The sequence below is a fragment of the Orcinus orca genome, chromosome 10 (assembly GCF_937001465.1).
Source record: "Orcinus orca chromosome 10, mOrcOrc1.1, whole genome shotgun sequence".
Lineage (NCBI taxonomy): Eukaryota > Metazoa > Chordata > Mammalia > Artiodactyla > Delphinidae > Orcinus > Orcinus orca.
The window spans coordinates 86,303,642-86,324,212 of record NC_064568.1 but is presented as its reverse complement, the minus strand read 5'-3'; the positions used below and the strand labels follow the sequence as shown (position 1 = coordinate 86,324,212).

Here is a 20,571-nt window from a genome sequence, read left to right as displayed (position 1 = left end):
AGTGAGAACAAACAACTTAAAATGGCAGCGACGGCCGCTGCGTCACCCGCCCCTCACCGGCACCGCCCCGAACTCTCTGCGGCTGCGCACCCCGCGGGCCGCCACCATCCGCGCAGAAGCGAAGAGGGAGAAAAAACTGGAAGGGGGGAAGGTTTACATGGTTGTCAAAGAAGGGAGGAAAGAAGAGCTGGAGCAGAGAGTGTGAGTAAGCTTTTAAAAGGGTGATTCTTTGAGCTTAAGCTTCTTAGTTAACATTCCGCCTCAAAGGGAAGTTTGAGAATAGACACTCCCCTCTTGTCCAGTATGGAGTTTCCATAGGGCGTGGAAAGGGCCGACCCATTCTCCCTCCGCCCCCTCTGTCGGGAGGTCCCGGGCTCCAGAGTTGGCCCCTCGCCCCTCCCACTCTGTCGTCAAAAAGCCACGCCCTTATGCCCTCCTAGACGAAGCACCAGGATGGATTCACTCTTCCCTCGGCTGGTCCGCCTCTTAGACTCCGCCGGGTCGCGGGACGGGGCGGAGCCGGTGGGCAGAGAGTAAGCGAAGGTGAAGGAGGCGGAGTAAGGGAGGAAAAGGGAAATATGTGTCGGAAGAGGAAGCAAAGACTCCCATTTCAGTTCGTTGTGGTTTTCTTTCTAAACCACTGATTGGTAGTCCTTCTGGTCTGCCCCGCGGTATCTTGCAGCTGAAAAGTCATTTCCAATAATTGGAATTTAAACAGCGTGCAGCAGAAAGTGGCTCACGTTGGTCGCACATGGCTCTCTGTCCCCACCTCGCCATGTGCGCAGGGAGGGAGGACGGCCCTCAAGCTCCGAAGAAGGTGAAAGACGCCGCCGTTGGAGCGTTGCTGCTGTGGCTTAGCAGAAAAACTGCCGAACCTGCCCCTTGGATCATTTTAACCCTACTTTGAGAACACAATTTCTTTATTTTTTTTTGAGTTTTTGAACTTTATTTTATTTTTTTATACAGCAGGTTCTTATTAGTCATCAGTTTTCTACACATCAGCGTATACATGTCAATCTCAATCGACCAATTCATCACACACACACCCCCACGGCTTTCCCCCCTTGGTGTCCATATGTTTGGAGAACACCGTTTCTATGGCGATCCGTCAAACAGGACCTTAGACCTAGGACCTGTTCCCTTAGGTGGTTCTCTGTCTTCCTCAAAATATGAAGAGGGTACTGTGGGACGGACCCACACATCCAAATCACAGGTCTTTGGCACGAAAAAGCAATGAGTCCCACTTTTCAGAGCTCCAGTGTGCCTATAAAAACTCAGTTATATAAATAAGTAATCAGCAAAGGCCAACACTCAACAAAAGCAAAGCCTACATAATCCTTTATGAGCTACTCTCTGTGATGAAATTTTAGAACTCTATTGGGTCCCCAAAGTACTGCTCTTCACTTGGTAAAATCAAAATAGATGACCTGTAATGACATATTTTTCACCCATGAATTAAAAGAATAATTGCAACCCACCCTTCAAAATAAATTGTTCACAACTAAAAGATGAGATTCCTGAGGTTTCCAAATTATTGTTAACCTTGAAAGATAAATCTAGTATTTTCCTAGTGCTTCCCTGATTGATTTTCACAATCACATAATGATAACTGTGCAGAAAACTCAAAGGGTAAAATTGAGGATTTCAGGTAGTTTAGGACATTGGTTTTTAAAACAAGATATAAAAAAATAGTAATGGTTCATGTCTTCTTGATCTGGCCCTAATTTGTATCCAAGATCATCTCCTTGGAAGAGTTGTTGTTGTTTTTTTTAAGTACCTTTATTAGAAATAAAATTCACACACCACAGAATTTACCTATTTAAAGTGTACAATTCAATGGATTTTAGTATATTCACAGAGTTGTGCAACCATCACCAGAATTTGAGAACATTTTCAACACCCAAACAAGAAACCCCATGCCCAGTAACAGTCACTCCACTTCTGCCTCTTCCCAGCCCAACCACTAATCTATGTTTTGTCTCTATAGATTTTCCTTTTTTGGACATTTCATATAAATGGAATCATACAATGCATGGTCCTTTACTTAGCCTAATGTTTTCAAGGTTCATCTGTGTTGTAGCATGTTTCAGTACTTAACTCTTTTTTATTGCCGAATAACATTCCATTGAATGGCTATTCCATATTTTGTTGATCCATTCATCAGCTGATAGACTTTTAGGTTGTTTCTGCTTTTTGGCTAGTAAGAATAATGCTGCTGGGACTTCCCTGGTGGCACAGTGGTTAAGAATCCGCCTGCCAGTGCAGAGGACACGGGTTCAAACCCTGGTCCGGGAAGATCCCACATGCAACTAAGCCTGTGTGCCACAACTACTGAGCCTGCACTCTAGAGCCCACGAGCCTGAGCCCGCATGCCACAACTACTGCAGCCCGTGTGCCTAGAGCCTGTGCTCTGTAACAAGAGAAGCCACCGCAATGAGAAGCCCGCACACAGCAAATAAAGAGTAGCCCCCGCTCGCCGCAACTAGAGAAAGCCCGCGTGCAGCAACGAAGACCCAACACAGCCAAAACGTACACACATACATACATACATACATAAATAAATAAATAAAAAGAATGCTGCTGCTATGAGCATTTCTGTAAATGTTTTTGTGTAGACTTCTGTTTTCAGTTCTCTTGGATGGAATTACGGGGCAAATGTTAACTCTATCTTTAACCATTTGAGAAACTGCCAGACTGTTTTTACAAAGTGTTGGCATCATTTTACATTTTAGTCAGAAGTGTATAAGGACTCTAATTTCTCCACATCCTTGTTGTTGTCTGCCTTTTTGATTATAGTCATCCTAGTGGGTGTGAAGTGGGTATCTGACATTGGTTTTGATTTGTCTTTCCATAATGATTAATGGTGTTGAACATCTTTTCATGTGCTTTTGGCTGTTCTATCTTCTTTGGAGAAATTTCTATTCAGAGATTTTGCCCATTTTTTGGAGTTGATTTACTTGTCTTTTTATTATTGAGATGCAGGAGTTCTTTATTCTAGATACAAGTCCCTTATCAGATATATGATTTGCAAATATTCGCTCCCATTCTATGGGTTGTGGGTTTTCCCTTTCTTGGTGGTGGTCTTTGCAACACAAAGTTTTAAATTTTGTTCAAGTCAATTTTATCTGTTTTTTCTTTTGTTACTTGTGCTTTTGGTGCCTTAGCTATGAAACCACTGAAAACTTTTTACACTGCTATAATAATCGTGAAAAAGCACGATGGAGCAGATGTTGAGGTAAAAAATGAAGTTTTCAGTTTCAGCTCCTATGAAATAGAATTGGAGACACCTGGTCACAAGCTGAACAAATCCTAAGACACTGTGTGCTGTGCGTCTGTGTCAGGTCTCAGTGACACGAGCCAAGGAATAGCAGCAATGTTCCCTGGAGGAAGAAAACACTTCTAGCTCAGTTTTCTCTATAACTACAATTACGGCCAGTAAGCATACTAGCTGTTTCAGGAATTCTCAAATATTTTGTCTCCCTTCATTAATGCTGTTAAGTTTATCAGACATGGGCCTTGATTTTGGTCATATGTATGACTTACAGTTTAATAAGCATGATAAACATCTATACAGAACAAGTTTATGCTTAAGTCAATCCAGGCCTAGAGAACTAGTTCTGAAACTCTCCAGTTTGATCCTAAAAGCAGCAGCACCAGAGCCTGGTCTCCAGATTTCAACCTTACAGGTGTACCATCTAAGGTAACTGATAATATGGGGCAATAAAATTCCACAGTCCAAGAGCGTTTATTCACAGCACACACTCTGGCACATACAGCCCGCCCATCCACAGCAGTCACATGGTTACTCAAAAAAATGATATAAAAGGAAAAATTATATTTGTTTTCTGGGCCTTTTCTGGGGTGTGGGGGGAACATAAGGAGATAGTTAATTTCTCCTCTAGGCTTACCCTACTTTCATGTAGGCCCGAACTGTGGAGGTCAGTACTTATTTGCAGCCTGATAGTTGAATATTTCCTGAAGGCCTAAAGCAAGTTACAGGCTTGGAAAATAAGATTTGGCCAGGTAACCAGCATTATCCTAAGTTTGGAACACAGTTAAGAACCAGACGAATAAGCTGGGGAGCACTTACACCACACTATGTTTTTTCTTTATTGTTTAACCTCTTCTTCTTTCCCCACTTCCTTTCTTTCTCTCTCCTAACTTCCCTTTTTTCTTTTCTACTTCTCATGCTTTATGTCTACAGGTATTATCCAAAAATATTACTTCACGCCCTCCTGTTTATACTTTGGGTTAAAGATGTACAGACTGCTGTCCAGAAGAATCTGCTGATACTATTTGAGAAGGAATTTTTTACCCATTATCTTTGTCTGTTAGTCTCAATTTGTAAAAGAAAAAGTAAATGCCATCAGAAACATTTTAATTTCATTTTCCTTGAACCCTGGCTCCCACTGACTTCTGCTTCTTCACTATTAACTTCACTTCAAAGATCTTTCTTGCTTCCCTGTCACTCCCCAAATTCCAAATGCTATTACTAACTATTCCATTTAATGTATATAGGAAGGTTATAGCAGTGAATTGGAAAAATCTGGCTTCTAACACTTTTGTTAGAAATACATGATCACCATTAGAAATAAAGTATTATAAAGAGTTTGCTCCAATCCCACTACTGGGCATATACCCTGCCCTGAGAAAACCATAATTCAAAAGGACACATGTACCCCAATATTCATTGCAGCACTATTTACAATAGCCAGGACATGGGAACAACCTAAATGTCCAACGATAGATGAATGGATAAAGAAGATGTGGTACATATATATACAATGGAATATTACTCAGTCATAAAAAGGAACGAAATTGGGTCATTTGTAGAGATGTGGATGGACCTGGAGTCTGCCATACAGAGTAAAGTAAGCCAGAAAGAGAAGAACAAATATCGTATATTAATGCATATATGTGGAATCTAGAAAAATGGTACAGATGAACCTATTTGTAGGGCAGGAATAGAGACGTAGAGAACAGACATGTGGACACGGAGGGAAGGGGAGGGTGGGACGAATTGGGAGATTAGGTTTGACATAAATACACTACCATGTGTAAAATAGATAGCTAGTGGGAACCTGCTGTATAGCACAGGGAGCTCAGCCTGGTGCTGTGTGACGACTTAGATGGGTGGGATGAAGGGGTGGGGTGGGAGGGAGGTCCAAGAGGGAGGGGATATAGGTATACATATAGCTGATTCACTTCATTGTACAGCAGAAACTAACACAACATTGTAAAGCAATTTTACTCCAATAAAAAAAAAAAGTTTGCTCCATTCATTCTACCCAATTCTTTTACAAAGAACTTAAAGCAAATTGAGCAGTTAACATATCAAGGAAAATTTAAATATTTGGGGAATTTTTTTCCCTTCTTTCCCAGAACACATTTCACCCTTTATTCCACAAAGATTAAGGTGTTGAAAAGCAAATGGGGAAGATAACATATATGTATAATAATTTCCTTCACAGGATGACTCCACCTATCTATATTCACACAAGTATACTCTAATTATTAAAGTACATAAATTCTTTGTCTAGTAATAAAATAAAATAATGTGTGTATATAAAGTTCTATGTACAAATATATATATAAGCATATAGAGTACCAATACACTTTTTCATTTGAACCTTGCATTAATTATTTCTTCATAACCAATTATGCCAAAACTTAGTGGTTTAAAACAACACATTTACTATCTCATAATTTCCATGGATCAGGATTCAGGAGTAGCTTAACTGGGTGATCTGGGCTCAGAGTCACTCATGAGGTTGCAGTCAAGATGTTGGCCAAGGCTGCAGTCATCTGAAGGCTTGACTCACATGACTTGGCAGGAGGCCGCAGTTTCTTACCACATGGGCTTCTCCATAGGGCTTCTTGAGTGTCCTCAGAACATGGTGGTAGCTGGCCTCCTCCAGAGTGATCTCAGAGAGGGGGAGATGGAGGTGACAGTGTCTTTCATGACATAGGCTTGGAAGCTACACTGCATCACTTCCACATTGGTCATACAAGTCAGCCCTTATTCAGTGTGAGAAGGAAATGCACAAGGGTGTGAACACCAAGAGATGGGGATCATCCGGGCTATCTTGGAGGCTGGCTATTATAAACATCATTTGCGTTGTGCACAAAACAGATAATGGCCGCATAAGGGCACTTATCAAAGACCTCTAGTTCTATCACAGGCAAGACAGGCTAGGTCAGAGGTCAGCAAACTTTTTCTTAAAGAGTAATAGTAAATACTTTTGACTTGAAGGCCACACAGTCTCTGTTGCAACTATTCAACTCAGTTGTAACATGAGCGCAGCCATAGACAATACATAAACAAATGTGCATCGCTGTTTTACCACAACAGCTGGCCCGCAGGCTGTAGTTTGCTTGACCCTGGACAGCAATAATTTATACTCAATGGCTTTAAACAACAAAGGTTTATCTGTCACACTATGTTTCCATCACAGGTCTTCAGACTGTTCACTATGGACTTTTAAGAATTCAGAATTATGGAGCATCACATGCTTCCATGACCACTGAAGCAGAAAACAGGAATATGGCAAATCCCTCACTGGCTTTTAAAGCTTCCACCTGGAAGGGACATCACTCCCACTCTCATTTCTTTGGCCAAAACAAGTTGCATGGCTACCCCTAACTTCATGGGATCAAGGCAGTACAAACCTACCATGTGCCCAGAAGGTTGGTGAAGCTGATATATTTGGTGAACAGCACTTATAACTAATCCTCTTGCTCTTGTTCCACCACTAGACCTCTTTCCTTTTTAACTGAAAATGACACTGTTAGCAATGTTGTGAGAACCCACTGTTAGAAATGTTGTGGAATTCTAGACTGTAAAATGTTTGTTTTTTTTTGTTTTTTGCGGTACTCGGGCCTCTCACCATTGCGGCCTCTCCCGCTGCGGAGCACAGGCTCCGGACGCGCAGGCTCAGCGGCCACAGCTCATGGGCCCAGCTGCTCCGCAGCATGTGGGATCTTCCCGGACCGGGGCACGAACCCGTGTCCCCTGCATCGGCAGGCGGACTCTCAACCACTGCGCCATCAGGGAAGCCCTGTAAAATGTATTTTTAAATCACATTTTGTTACTTTGGTTTTTTTCCAAACCACTCTTGCCTCTGTTGATTCAACTCTGGTGGATCATTCTATCTCCATTGCTTTCAGAGAACATTTATGCTATGTAACTTGTTTTTTTCCTTAGTGGAGAAGAATAAGCATTTCTTCTGCCCGGAATGGAGTGTCCCCACTTCAGCTTCCAATTCAAAGACAGGTCTCCTACTGTTTCCAGAAAGAAAGGAAAAAAAAAAAAGCTGTCATCTGCCTCCTTTCTTGCAAATAGTAGGGAAGTTATTACAAATACTTACTGAATATCTACTACACATGCATACTATACTACGTGTTTTGAAGGACAGAAAAAAAACCTGTTCCCAAAGAGTTTTTAATAGTTACCAACATAATAATAAATATCTGAAACAAGTATGAGCAACACTAGCCTGTATAATTAAGAGCTGAATTGTGGGGACTTCCCTGGTGATCCAGTGGTTAAGACTCCATGCTCCCAATGCAGGGGCCCCGGGTTCGATCCCTGGCCAGGGAACTAGATCCCACATGCCACAGTGAAGATCCTGTGTGCTGCAACTAAGACCTGGCGCGGCCAAATAAATATTTTTTTAAAAAAGAGCTGAATTGTGAATGACAGGTACTGAGTTGGATAGTAGTAAGATGAAAGGGATGTCAATGAAAGCTGGATTAAACAGATGGGATTCATGGAGGAAGTGTGCTCAAGTTAGCTTCAAAAGTTGGGAAAAAATTTCATTAGGCCTAGGTGGAAGAAGAGGGCGAAGAGAAGAAGGAAATATCTGGAAAAGAAACACAATAACTGAGGGCAAGAAGGTAGCTACTAGTCTGGTATATCCATGAGACAGTAAACGTAACAACCTAAATATAGTGGAACATGCCCATTTAGAAAGAGCAGGAAATAATTTTTAAAAGATAGAAGATTAGGTTCAAAACAGCAGTCTAAGCAAAAACTTTTGTCTCCCCTCCCTTACAATACACAATTTTAAAGAGCAGTAAAGAATTTTTTAAATGAATAAAGCCATAAAAGCTAAGAGTAATGGGAACAGGACAATAAGCAGACAATAACTTTAATTAAATACTGATGAACTAATGCTAAGGTGAGTGGTAGCCGTCCAGGTAAACCCTCCTCTCTCTGGCTCCCTAGCCTTTCCTTGTAACTAGAAGCCTCCCTGTTTAGCAAGCTCTGCTCATGAACACAGAATTTTCTGTCAAATCTCTTCTGTTTTTCCAGGAAATTAACTAGCAGAAAACAGCCTGATATGTAACAGTTGAAGGAAAAAATCAGCCTATTTCCTCTTTTTCAAATGTTAAAAAAAGCACCCTCACATCACTGGATACACAAGGGAAATCAGCTACATGAAACAGAAAAGAAAAAAAAATCCCAAAAAACAGAAGAAGCAAAAATAAAAGCTGACCTCACAAGAACCAACTTGGGTAACAGAAAAAGATTTTTTCAAACCTCTAATTAATATTCTCAGAGGTATTCTATAAGACAGTGAACACCTAATGTAAAAAACAGGGTGCTGGGGGCTTCCCTGGTGGCGCAGTGGTTGAGAGTCCGGCTGCTGATGCAGGGGACACGGGTTCGTGCCCCGGTCCAGGAAGATCCTACATGCCGTGGAGCAGCTGGGACCATGAGCCATTGCCGCTGAGCCTGCGCATCTGGAGCCTGTGCTCCGCAACGGGAGAGGCCACAACAGTGAGAGGCCCGCGTACCACAAAAAAACAAAAAACAAAAACAGGGTGCTATAATAAGAGACACTTGGAAAACAAGAAAGTCAAGAACAGCCACTTGGAAATTAAAAATATGCTTGCCAAACTGAAATTTTTTCTAGAAAGGTGGTAATATGACATTAGAAAACAGAAAAAGACCAAAAAATAAAGCAAAAATATAAAAGACCTAGAGGTCCAATCCAGGTCCAAGATCTAACCAATAGGAATTCCAGAAAGAAAGCTCAAAGAAAGTGCAACATAGAAGATGTTATAGAAATCATTGAAGAAAATATGCCAAAACTAAGATAGCCAGGAATCTTCAGATTCAAAGGGTATACTGAAAGATAAGCAAGATAATATTAGATGTACTAAGGAAAAGAGAAGATCCAGAAAGCACTCAGAGATGAGAGAAAATAGGTCAACTTCAAAGGAAAAAAAAAATCAGACTGGCAACAGGCTATATGCAATTATCAGACGTCAGAAAAACAACAGAATCTTTTTTTAAACGTTGCTAAAACTACTGGATATTCATATGGGAGTAGTTGTGGCACACAGGCTCAGTAGTTGTGGCGCACGGGCTTAGTAAATATGCAAGTTCAGAGATTTGCTTAGACACTATCTAAAAGAAAATACATGAATTGCACATGAAAAAGTGCTCAAAATCATTAGACATTAGAAAATGAATACTAAAATCAAAATGAAACATCACAACATATTCATCAATATGGCTGAAATTGAAAAGACTGACAACAACAAATGTTGGCAAGGATTGTGGAGCAACTAGAACTCTCATATATTGTTGGAAGACTATAAAACGGTACGACTCCTTTGCATAAAGATCTGGCAGGTCCTTATAAAATGAAACCTACAGCTATTCTATGACTCAACAATTCCACTCCTAAGTGTCTGTCCAAGAAAGTTGAAAACTATGCCCACAAAAACATGTGTACAAGAATGTGTATAACAGCTTTATTTATAATAGCTGAAAATTGGAAACAGCCCCCATGTGTCTATCGATAGGGGAATGGATAAACTGTGGTATATTCATTCATACAGTGGAATAGATACAGACTATGATGTAGATGAACATCAAAAACATTATGTAAAAATAAATAAATGAAAACATTATGTAGAATAAAATAATTCTTACAAAGAATGAATACTGTATGAATCCATCTACATGAAGTCCTAGAACAGGCATAATTAACCTATGATTGAAAAAAAACCCAGAATAACGGTTGTCTCTGCGAGGGGCAGGTACAGGGGTTTACTGGAAAGGGACATGAAGGAACATCACGTTCTGTATCTTGATATGGATTTGGGTTGCAGTGTCAAAACTCATTGAATGGTACCCGTAAGATTTTTGCCTTTTGTTGTATACAAATTTTAACTCAAATTAAAAAGTTATAAACAAATATTGAACTCTAGGTAATGATATGCATGCCAAAGTGTTTGGGAGTAAAGTGCAGTAATGTCGGAAACTGATCTTGAAATGCCTAAGAAATAAGATGGATCAATAGATGAATAGAGGGATGAATAATGGATAGATATTTGATAATGTAAATGTAACAATCATAGAATCTAGGTGATAGACATATGGGTGTTCACATAAAATGCTTTCAATTTTTCTGTACTTTTGAACTTTTTCATAATAAATTCTGGGGAAAAAGAAAACAATGAAATATTCCTTTAGACATTTTGGAAGAAAATTATCATAAACCTAGAATTTTATGTACAGTTAAACTATCAATCAAGCTATTGATAAAGCTATTTTCAGCTTTGCAAGGAATAATGTGATTTTCATCTACCAAGGATCTCTTAAGGCACCATCCTTCCCCATTCTTATTCCCTGTGGTTTAGGTACGGTCATTTCACCTCTCATACTAGGGTGGGCATGTGACCCAGGTTAGGCTGAGCAAGATTTGTTCATTCCCCTGACCACAGTGATTGGTTCAGAGATGAGCCAAACAAGGTCTATCTGAGACTTCCTTAGGTATTTTGCTGGAACTATCGGCAAAGTCATTTGTATTTTTTCTTGGATCATAATCTATGAAGAGGATGAGCCTAGAGAGATGCTAGAACCTATCTTTGCTGGCACATGAGGTAAGCTTGCTTGGGAATGAAGCCAACATAGAGGAAAACAAAGCCATAGTGTTGGAGAGAAACAAGGCAGTGATGACATTGTTTGAGCTCCTGGGTTCATTTTGGACCATAATTCCCTCTTTCTTCAAAGTAGTTAGGGTGGGAAAAACATTAATGATATACTGAGCAAGTCATATTTTTCCCTTATCGTGGGTTGAATAGTGTCCCCTGAAACTTCATGTCCACATGGAACCTCAAAATGTGACCTTCTGGCCCTCAGAGCTCATGAGAGTATCAATATGGCCTCTGTGGGCTGGAAGCTTCAAGATATATTTAATAGGAATAAATGTAAAATCTCATATTTAGGTTTTTTTTAAAATCAATTGCATAAGTGCAATTAAAGACTCAGAATGGTATTAAGTCTTAAAATAAAAGATAAAGACTTTAGTTCATCACAAGCTTGGTACAACAGTGGATGCAGATACTTTAAAATAGTCCCCAAACTTAGTTTGCATTAAAGGAAACACTGCATGGCTGATGGGAAGTAACCACATCTCTCTGGGCAGGATAGGATGTCACCTTTGGGGTATTGTGTTTAGTTTTAGGTACACACTCAGGCATACTGAAGAATTGCACTGTCTAGAAGGCACAGATAAGCTGGGTAGAGTTATGGGTGTTCAAGTCAAGTTATTTGAAGAATGATTGAAAGAACTGGGGCATTTCTTAGTTGATGGGAGGATGGCTCAGCGGCAGCAGAGTAGCCATCTTCAAACACATGAAGGGCTGTTGCATGAAAGGGAAACTAGTCTTGGTTTATGTTACTCCAAACAGAAGCTTTAAGTTCAGCAGAAGACAAGAACATTCACTCCAGATTCTTGGACAGTGTTGAGAACCCAACACTTCAATGGTAGGATGGAAAAATCCTGTTGGGGGTTGATGGTCAAAAAGCCAATTATAATTATCCAGCCTTCATGTTCTCTTTTGGGAATGTGTAGGGGAGGAATAACCGCTTTCATTATTTAACTACCAATTATTTTCTCAAGCCTGGGATGTGACTACAGTTTTTGACCTGAATTTTTGTCCCTTTGTGGAAAGAGAAGAAAACCTTTAAGGGAATACAGATCTAACCCTAAAAAATGAGAGTTAATGGAGAAAAAGAAGACTGGAATCTGGATCCTCAATCAAGAATACACTGCAAATCTGGAAGTTGTACCAGTCAACATGCTAGATACTAAGATTTAGCTGAACTCAAATGCACATTCTGTCTTTTTTTTTCTGGTACTTTTTGTTGCCTTATGCATTTTCTTGGTAACCTGGTAAATATTTCTTTTCGTGAAACAAAGTGAAAAACAACACCCTTAAAAAAAAAAAAAAGTGACCTTATTTGGACATAGGGATTTTGCAGATGTAATTAGTTAAGGATCTCAAGATGAAAACATCCTGGATTTAGGGTGGTCCCTAAATCCAATGACTGGTGTCCTTACAAGAAGAGGAGACATACACAGAATCACAAGGAGGAAGGCCACGTGAAGATGCAGGCAGAAACTGAGTAATGAAACTACAAGTCAAGGAATGTCAAAGATTGCTGGTCCACAGAAGCTAGAAAGAAGCAAGAAAGCCTTCTTCCCTAGAGCCCCGAGAGAGCATCCCCTTCCCAACACCTTGACTTCAGGCTTCCAGAACTATGAGAGAATAAATGTATATTGTTTTAAGCCATCTAGTTTGTGGTAATTTGTTATGGCAGCCCTAGGAAACTAACATACCTTTCAATAAGGAAAAAAATAATAATTAGAAGCTCTAAAGATAATTAGAAAATGTCCAAATATGAAATGAACTAAATGTGGCAAGATTTTTGAGCAACTGGTGGAGTGACAGAAAAGAGGATGTATTTGTATGGTTGTTAAGAGCAGTTTATTTCGGATGGCCCAGGGATTGTTAACAGTGGGTCTTTTTTTTCCTTTTCCATTTTTAAAATTACATTTGGACCTTTAAGAAACATATACCATCAGTTATACCACTATTCAGTAAAAATCTATTCTAGTTTTTGGAACTCATATGTGTCACAAACTATCTTGCTTCTAGTCTCTAAGAACAGTGGATCTTAAGGAAAAAATGTACTCCTGGCACAGTATTCGGCTCTACATGGAGGCTACATCTGGGCGATGGGCCTGGGATTAGGGCAGAGGACTGTTCCTTTTGATGATTAGCATTTATATTTCTTACAAACATGAATGGCCTTGACAAAAATACCAAAAGAAAAGATTAGGTGAGTCATTATAGAGGGCCTTATAAAGACTAGGCAAGGAAATTTAGAATCGATTAAGGTCTGAGAACGGCACTGGGAATGGTGGTAAAGAAACAGATTTAGACACAATAGGAAAAGTCTAGAAGACTAAATGTCTGGATAGAAGATAATGGAGATAAGTAAAGAGGAGAACAAAGTTTTATGGCCTGGGTGACTATAATGGATGAAATTATGCCCCTCCCCACCGAATTCCCAGCACACCTCAGAGTGTGACTGCATCAGGAGATAAATCCTCTAAAGACGTAATTAAGGTTAAACGAGGTCATTAGGGTCAGCACTAATCCAATATGACCGGTGTCCTTACAAAAAGAGGGAGAGACAAAAAAAAGAGAGGGAGAGACACGAGGGATGTGTGTGGATACAGAAAAGACCATATGAAGACACAGCAAGAAGGCAGCCATGAACAAGCCAAGGAGAAAGGCCTAAACTTGTCAACGCCTTAATCGTGGACTCCTAGCCGTCAGAACTGTAAGAAAATAAAGTTCTGCTGTTTGAGCCAACTTAAATTTCTTCCGTTTCTACCAAACAACAGCAGCGACTAAGAAAATGACCGTGCCATGACCACAGGCAGGAAAATGGAAAAAGGAGCCAGTCTGAGAAGGGAGATACGTTCAAATTGCAGTACCAGTGAAATATCTAAGAGGAAATAGCAAGAAGCAGTGGGGGGGCTACAATTTAAGTGAGAAAGTAGCACAGGCCTTTGTTAGCACAGAGGTAATGGCTGTAGGGAAGATGATGTGACCTTGAGTGAAAGAATAAAGAAGTAGGGAGCAAAGGACTGGGGAAAGGGAATATCCCGCGAAGGGGTGGCGTGAGGAATCAAAGGCAATGAGAAGAGAAGAAACTGCTAGCAAATAGGACGGAAGTCAAGGAAGAGAGCATTTGAGGGTAGGAGTAATTGTTTTCTAAAAATGCAATAGAGACGTCAAGAAAATGAAGAACCGGAGAAGAATAATGGATTTAGCTAAAAAGAGGTCATTGTTGAAATCAGTAAAAGATACCAAGCAGTAGTAATACCCAATAACTAATAGGAGCTTAAGCATGTATAAGAATAAAGAATTAAAGGCTGTTTGAAGCAGTTTATGTAACCCAAGTGTGTGACCTCAAGAAGCTCCTTCTGAATCATTTTCCGTTATTGCATTGCCATTTCCAGTGATCTGGAATTCTATGCCACAAGCTAAAGGTCACTTATGTAATCTGAAGCTGGGAAGAGTCTCTGCTAGGAAGATTTTTAGTACAAAGTCAACTCTTCTCTGCTGCAAGTGAAATACCTAAACGTCTGCAAAGGCAAATGGTTAAAAGCTTTGGAGGGGAATATTTTGCTAAGCAAGATTAATCATGACCTCCTTGTACTATAGGCCTGAAGACAGAAATGAAAGTTGCAAAGAAAGATATGACTCACTCTGCAACTCGGTAGCTGGCCTTCATTCAGCAAAGTCATCAGATCTCAGGCTCCTTCCCTCTGCTCTGCCAGCCCTTATTCTTGTTGATTCATGAACACAAGATGGCTCCCACAGCTCCTAACATCACAGGCACATTCAAAGGCAGAAAACAAAGGGTAGCCAGGGTAAAAGGTTCTATCCTCCTGGGGCTACTCTTATCAGGGGAAAAAACTATATTTTCCGGTGCCCTGCAGTAGATGTCCCCTCAAGTCTCATTGGCCATAAAAATGGGTCATATACCAGTGTATAAAAAAAAAAAAAAATTGCCTGCCTGCCATTCCAGTAAACAACGAATGTTGCCTGTAATCAAGCCATCAGCCACTGCAGTCACCCCAGTGGTGCACCCTGAGGAGAATTCGGGATGGAGAAAAACAGGATACTGGCCCTAGATAGTTAAGATACACATCTAAGGAATAATTTCAATGAGTCCAGACTCTTGCATCTTCCCATACACAGACAGGCACTAAAATCATTAACTTGAGATGTTTTTTTGTGATTAGCAGTAATCTTTTGATGTTTGACGACATGGGTTTTTTTTTTTCTGGGCAAGGGGGTGTTTTTGTTTCCCAACAAAAAGTCCTGTATACCCTGGCTCCTCCCTTCCCTCTTCGGAACAGTTCCTCAGAGCTATCTGAGAGGCTGTCTCCTGGGCTATACAGTCTTCAGTAAGGTCCCCGGTTAAAACATAACTTGAAACTTTTAGGTTGTACATTTTCCTTCAGTCAACTCCTGGCTACTCTTAGATGTAAGGGATGCTGACAAAAGGACACAGAATACCCATGCCCAGCTTAGCCAATAGTGACTCATCCCATAGGGCTGGGTACATGCTCCAAACAAAAGTAGAGTACAAAAAAACAGGCAAAAGGCAGGGCAATGGCTGTTGGGTAGGCAACAGTGCCTGTTGGAGTTAATTAGCTCATATACATATACGTTTGGTCTTCACTCTGCATCACATTTTGTAGAACGTTTTCTGGATTGGTTGTTTTTTGTTTGTTTGTGGTGTTTTGTTTTGTTACTGTTTAAATCTTTCAATACTCAGACTGTATTTTCTTCTGTGGGTATGGGTGTGGGTTATAAGGAAATACATATTTGCATTTTTACCCCAGCAGTTACCTTTGTTTTTAAAAAATTATTTTTTTATTGAAGTATAGCTGATTTACAATGTTGTATTAGTTTCAGGTGCACAGCAAAGTGATTCAGACATATATATATATATATATATATATATATACATACATACATATATATATATATTTTTCAGATTCTTTTTCTTTATAGGTTATAAGAAAATATTGAGTATAGTTCCCTGTTCTATACAGTAGGTCTTTGTTGGTTAACTACTTTATATATAGTAGTGTATATATGTTAATCCCAAACTCCTAACGTAATGGTTCTTTATAAATGTAAATTTATGTAATACATTTAATCCTCTACTCCTTAGACAGGACCAATTGACCCCATACTATCAGCACTGATGAAATTATTACCACTTCTTCCTTCTTTCTGCTCTTTTTAGTATTTATCTTTACATTTTAAAACATACTTATTCCACTACACTTGATTTATCAAATCAAAAAAATTATCTATTTTTATTCCTGGCTATTCCAGCACAACTTAATGACTTCCCTCTTTTTGTCACTTTTCATCGCCCAACTATTGTTCATTACAGTGTATACTTCCTGTATAGTCTGATGGGAACTGGGATGAATGTAGGCACTGGGGACTTCTAGTGACATATGAGGGAGATTAGCTTGCTTGGGAGATGGGTAAGATAGCTTTTCACTTTAATAATGGAACTAGATATATGGCCTAGTCATGAAAGAAGGACAAGCTTCTGCCCCAAGGTAAAGATATAAAAGTAAAGATATCTTGTAATCAATACTTTGTGGAACTGTATACAGATCATCTCCAACTTACGATGGTTTGACTTATGATGGTTTGACTTATTTTTCAACTTCACAATGGTGTGAAAGTGATATGCATTCAGTGGAAGCCGTCTTTCAAATTTTGAATTTTGATCTTTTCCTGGGCAAGTGCTAAACAGTATGATACTTTCTTGTGATGCTGGGTGGCGGCCGGCGAGCCACCGCTCCCAGTCAGCCACTCAGGCACGAGGGTAAACAATTCTGTTTTTCACTTTCAGTATAGTATTCAATAAATAACATGAGATATCCAACACTTTATTATGAACTAGGCTTTGTATTAGATGATTTTGCCCAACTGTAGGCTAATGTAAGTGTCTGAGCACGTTTAAGGTGGGCCAGGCTAAGCTATGAGGTTCCATAAGTTGGGTGTATTAAATGCATTTTTGACTTACGATATGTTCAGCTTACGATGGGTTCATCAGGACGTAACACCATTGTAAGTGGAGGAAGACCAGTATCAAGGAAAGTCTAGTGGTCGAGAGATAAGCGGTTTTTCTTCAGCATCCATCACAGGAGTTGAATCTATGAGAAGGTAGGGTTCCCCTCACGTCCCTGATTTTCTTCTGAATGTCATTAGTAGTTTTGGACCTAATGCCATCCAACCCCAGATAGCAGGGTAAAATGGGGCAGTGACCTTTGTCTCAAGATTAGAATGTGGGTTTGGTTTCACCCTGCTTGTTCATGCAGCTCTTGCAAACTCTGACCTTCTAGGCTCTTCCTAGACCACTCATATCATGTCTCCTATTCCTGTCTCCCCATTCCTCGGCTGACTTCCTAAAATGGGACCTTTCTATCAGATCACCAGGACCTGCCCAGCCTCTTCAGCCATATATTAGCTCTTCCAGTACTTGACATCTTACCTTTGTATTAGTGTCTGCCAGGCCCCTCCTAGCTAAGCACACTCCTTGTCCTGTCCTCACCAGACCAAGCCTGTCGTATGGCTGCTTACATTCCAGAGTGGCAGTTAGCTGGAAAGTCAAATGAGAACACTGCTCTGAAAACCAAGAGGGAGGTGTGTGTATATGGGGGAAGTTGTCTATAATAGAATGGACAAACTTTTTTTCTAAAGGGCCAGTATATATGCTAGATTTTATCATCTCTGTCACAACTATTCAGCTCTGCCTTTGTAACAGAAAAGCAGCCATAGAGATATTGGTGTGTTCTAATAAAACTTTATTTACAGATGCTAAAAGTTGAATTTCATTTCATGTGTCATGAAATATTCTCCTTTTGGTCTTTTTTTCTTCAATTATTTAAAAGTGTAAAAACCTAGGGCTTCCCTGGTGGCGCAGTGGTTGAGAGTCCACCTGCCGATGCAGGGGACACGGGTTCGTGCCCCGGTCCGAGAAGATCCCACATGCCGCGGAGCGGCTGGGCCCGTGAGCCATGGCCGCTGAGCCTGCGCGTCCGGAGCCTGTGCTCTGCGGCGGGAGAGGCCGTATTGGTGAGAGGCCCGCGTACCGCAAAAAAAAAATAAAAGTGTAAAAACCAGTCTTAATTCATGGGCTTTAAAAATAAGAACAACAGGCCAGATGTGGCCCATGGGCTACTGTCTGCCAGCTCTCTAAGACTAAATGCCAAGAACTGTGGCGGGACTGGACACAGGTTCTTTGGGTTAGTTAGTTAGTTAATTTAATAAGAAGGCATGTGATATCTTTAATGAGCTCTACAAAATCACTTATTAAAAGAGCTCTGTCTCCTGGGTTTTTAGATCTTACCAACTGCCCTGATTTCAGAAATATCTGAATATCAGAAAAAAATGGAAAAAGAAGATATATATGGACATCTGATTCCTTGCAGTTCTTTACTTTTCCTTCCAAATTAACCAGAAATGCAGGAGAAACTGGCAGACAATAACTTTCTTTTGTTCAGATGGTCTCATCCAACTTATTTTGGTCTCAAGAAAGACTATTTCTGGGTATTCTAATATCCCCCAAATTAGAGAACTGTTCGTAGTCTGATTGTGCTTTATAGATTACTTGTTTAGAACTGATAGTCTGAGCTGAATTTTTAAACATAGATTTTACTTAGAAAAGTCCAAAATATTAATTAACAAGCTTTTTATGTATAATTTTCATGATTGCAGTAATCATCTGGATAATATTGAGCAAGCCATTATCCTTATATCCTTACACCCATTGTTATAAATATCGTGTGCTAGGCTTTTTAGAAAATCATAACCTTTTTCTTTTAGAATAATTTTATATTTACAGAAGAGTCACAAAGACTCTTTTTACTCTTTTATTTACAGGGAGTTCCCATATTACTCTCAGCCAGTTTCCACCAATGTTAACATTTTATCTTACTGTATTGCAGCTGCCAAAATAAGAAACCAACATTGGTATAATACACTACTATTAACTAAACTCTAGACTTTCTGTTTTCACTTGTGCTAGTCTTTTGACATAAAATCAGAGTAACTTGTTTACAACTGGGCTACCATTTTATAATAAAGCAGGCATAAAAATTAGTAATTAATTTAGTCTCTAGTTAGATTAAAAGTAGATTACAATCATAGGATATGTCTTTTTAACTATTTAACTTTTTAACTATTCTTTCTCCTCTCAAGTATTTTAGTAAATTCATAAGAAAGAAGTCACGTCAAGATTATTTTATTAAAAAATTCTGATTGGGGTCCTTTAGATATTTGAGAGTATTTAATATGTAATATGGAATGGAAAATAAAAAGGGCAACTGTTTTATTTTATTTTATTTTTAATTAACAAATTAATTTTATTTTTGGCTGTGTTGGGTCCTTGCTGCTGCGCTCGGGCTTTCCCTAGTTGCGGCGAGCGGGGTCTACCCCTCGTTGCGGTGCGCGGGCTTCTCATTGTCATGTCTTCTCTTGTTGCGGAGCACGGGCTCCAGGTGTGTAGGCCCCAGTAGCCGTGGCACATGGGCCCAGCAGTTGTGGCTCGCGGGCTCTAGAGCGTAGGCTCAGTAGTTGTGGTGCACGGGCCCAGTTGCTCCGCAGCATGCGGGATTCTCCCAGACCAGGGCTCGAACCTGTGTCCCCTGCATTGGCAGGTGGACTCTCAACCACTGCACCACCAGGGAAGTCCCCGTTTTATTTTTAAAAGCCAACGAAGTCTAAAACCAGTGCATTTGTGACTTCCTAATAACATCATCTGTTTTACTTCTGTTAAGTCTGTAGCTGCTACAGTTTTACCATATTTGGTAAATAAAAGAAAACTAAAAAGGAAACTATCTTGCTTTAAACTAGTTCCTTTTTTTAAAACTTTTTTTTCCAATAGTAAAATATATGCTTATTAATGCCCATCTTACACACTAATTTATCTTCTGCATTTTGTTGATTTAAACATCCAGTTTTCTTATTCTATTTAAACACACACACACACACACCTTACTAAAGGACTCAGCTTGCCTCCTTCCTTGTTCTTTACCTGACACATCAGCACTGTGTACTGGTTCTTTTTCTCTCCTAATCTCAAGGTCCACTTTACCTCAGTTTAGGCTTAATTCTCAGCAGAGGTGTTGTCTCCTTAATAGCAATGAACTCCTGAATGGAAGATTTACCTATCATTCAGGTAGCACAGGGACTTGCTTTTCTCTTTTGTTTATGGATTAGCAATCCACTTCCTAATACTTAAAGGATTAGATGCAGTCCTTTCAAGAGAAACAGATCGATTAACCCTGTGAAGCACTAAGACCTGAGATCAAGGTGCACTGTGTGTATTTGGGGTTACCATGTATACTGTGTTAGTGGGGTTTGCAATTGTCCACTTTATGTGTGGAGATGGAGGAGATGGGTCTTTACCATGGATAGATGACATCCCACAACTTTATAATTGAGAAAGATGATATTCTGCCTTATTTGCCATCAAATCTTTTCCCTAAACCTCTAACATGCAAAATCATTTTTGCTTTTTACCTACATTCCTTCCTCTGAATAGCTTCGGGGTATGGTTTTTCAGTCAACACCCAAAGGCCAGAACATTCTCTTGAGTTCTCCCACACAAAGCAGATTTTCTCCATCTTCTTACTGATGCCTGATATTCCT

General features: G+C 39.9%; 1 long non-coding RNA gene across 1 annotated transcript in view; it reads right to left on the bottom strand.

Annotated features, from left to right (window-relative positions):
- Nucleotides 1-6,923: 6,923 nt before the first annotated feature.
- LOC117202681 (uncharacterized) overlaps nucleotides 6,924-20,571 on the bottom strand; it is a 41,934-nt gene continuing 28,286 nt past the window's right edge. The window contains exons 4-6 of the long non-coding RNA XR_007479899.1: nucleotides 16,943-20,569; nucleotides 14,586-14,703; nucleotides 6,924-7,281 (exon numbers count right to left, since the gene is read on the bottom strand). This is a non-coding gene — a long non-coding RNA (uncharacterized LOC117202681). The remainder of the gene's footprint in view (nucleotides 7,282-14,585; nucleotides 14,704-16,942; nucleotides 20,570-20,571) is intronic.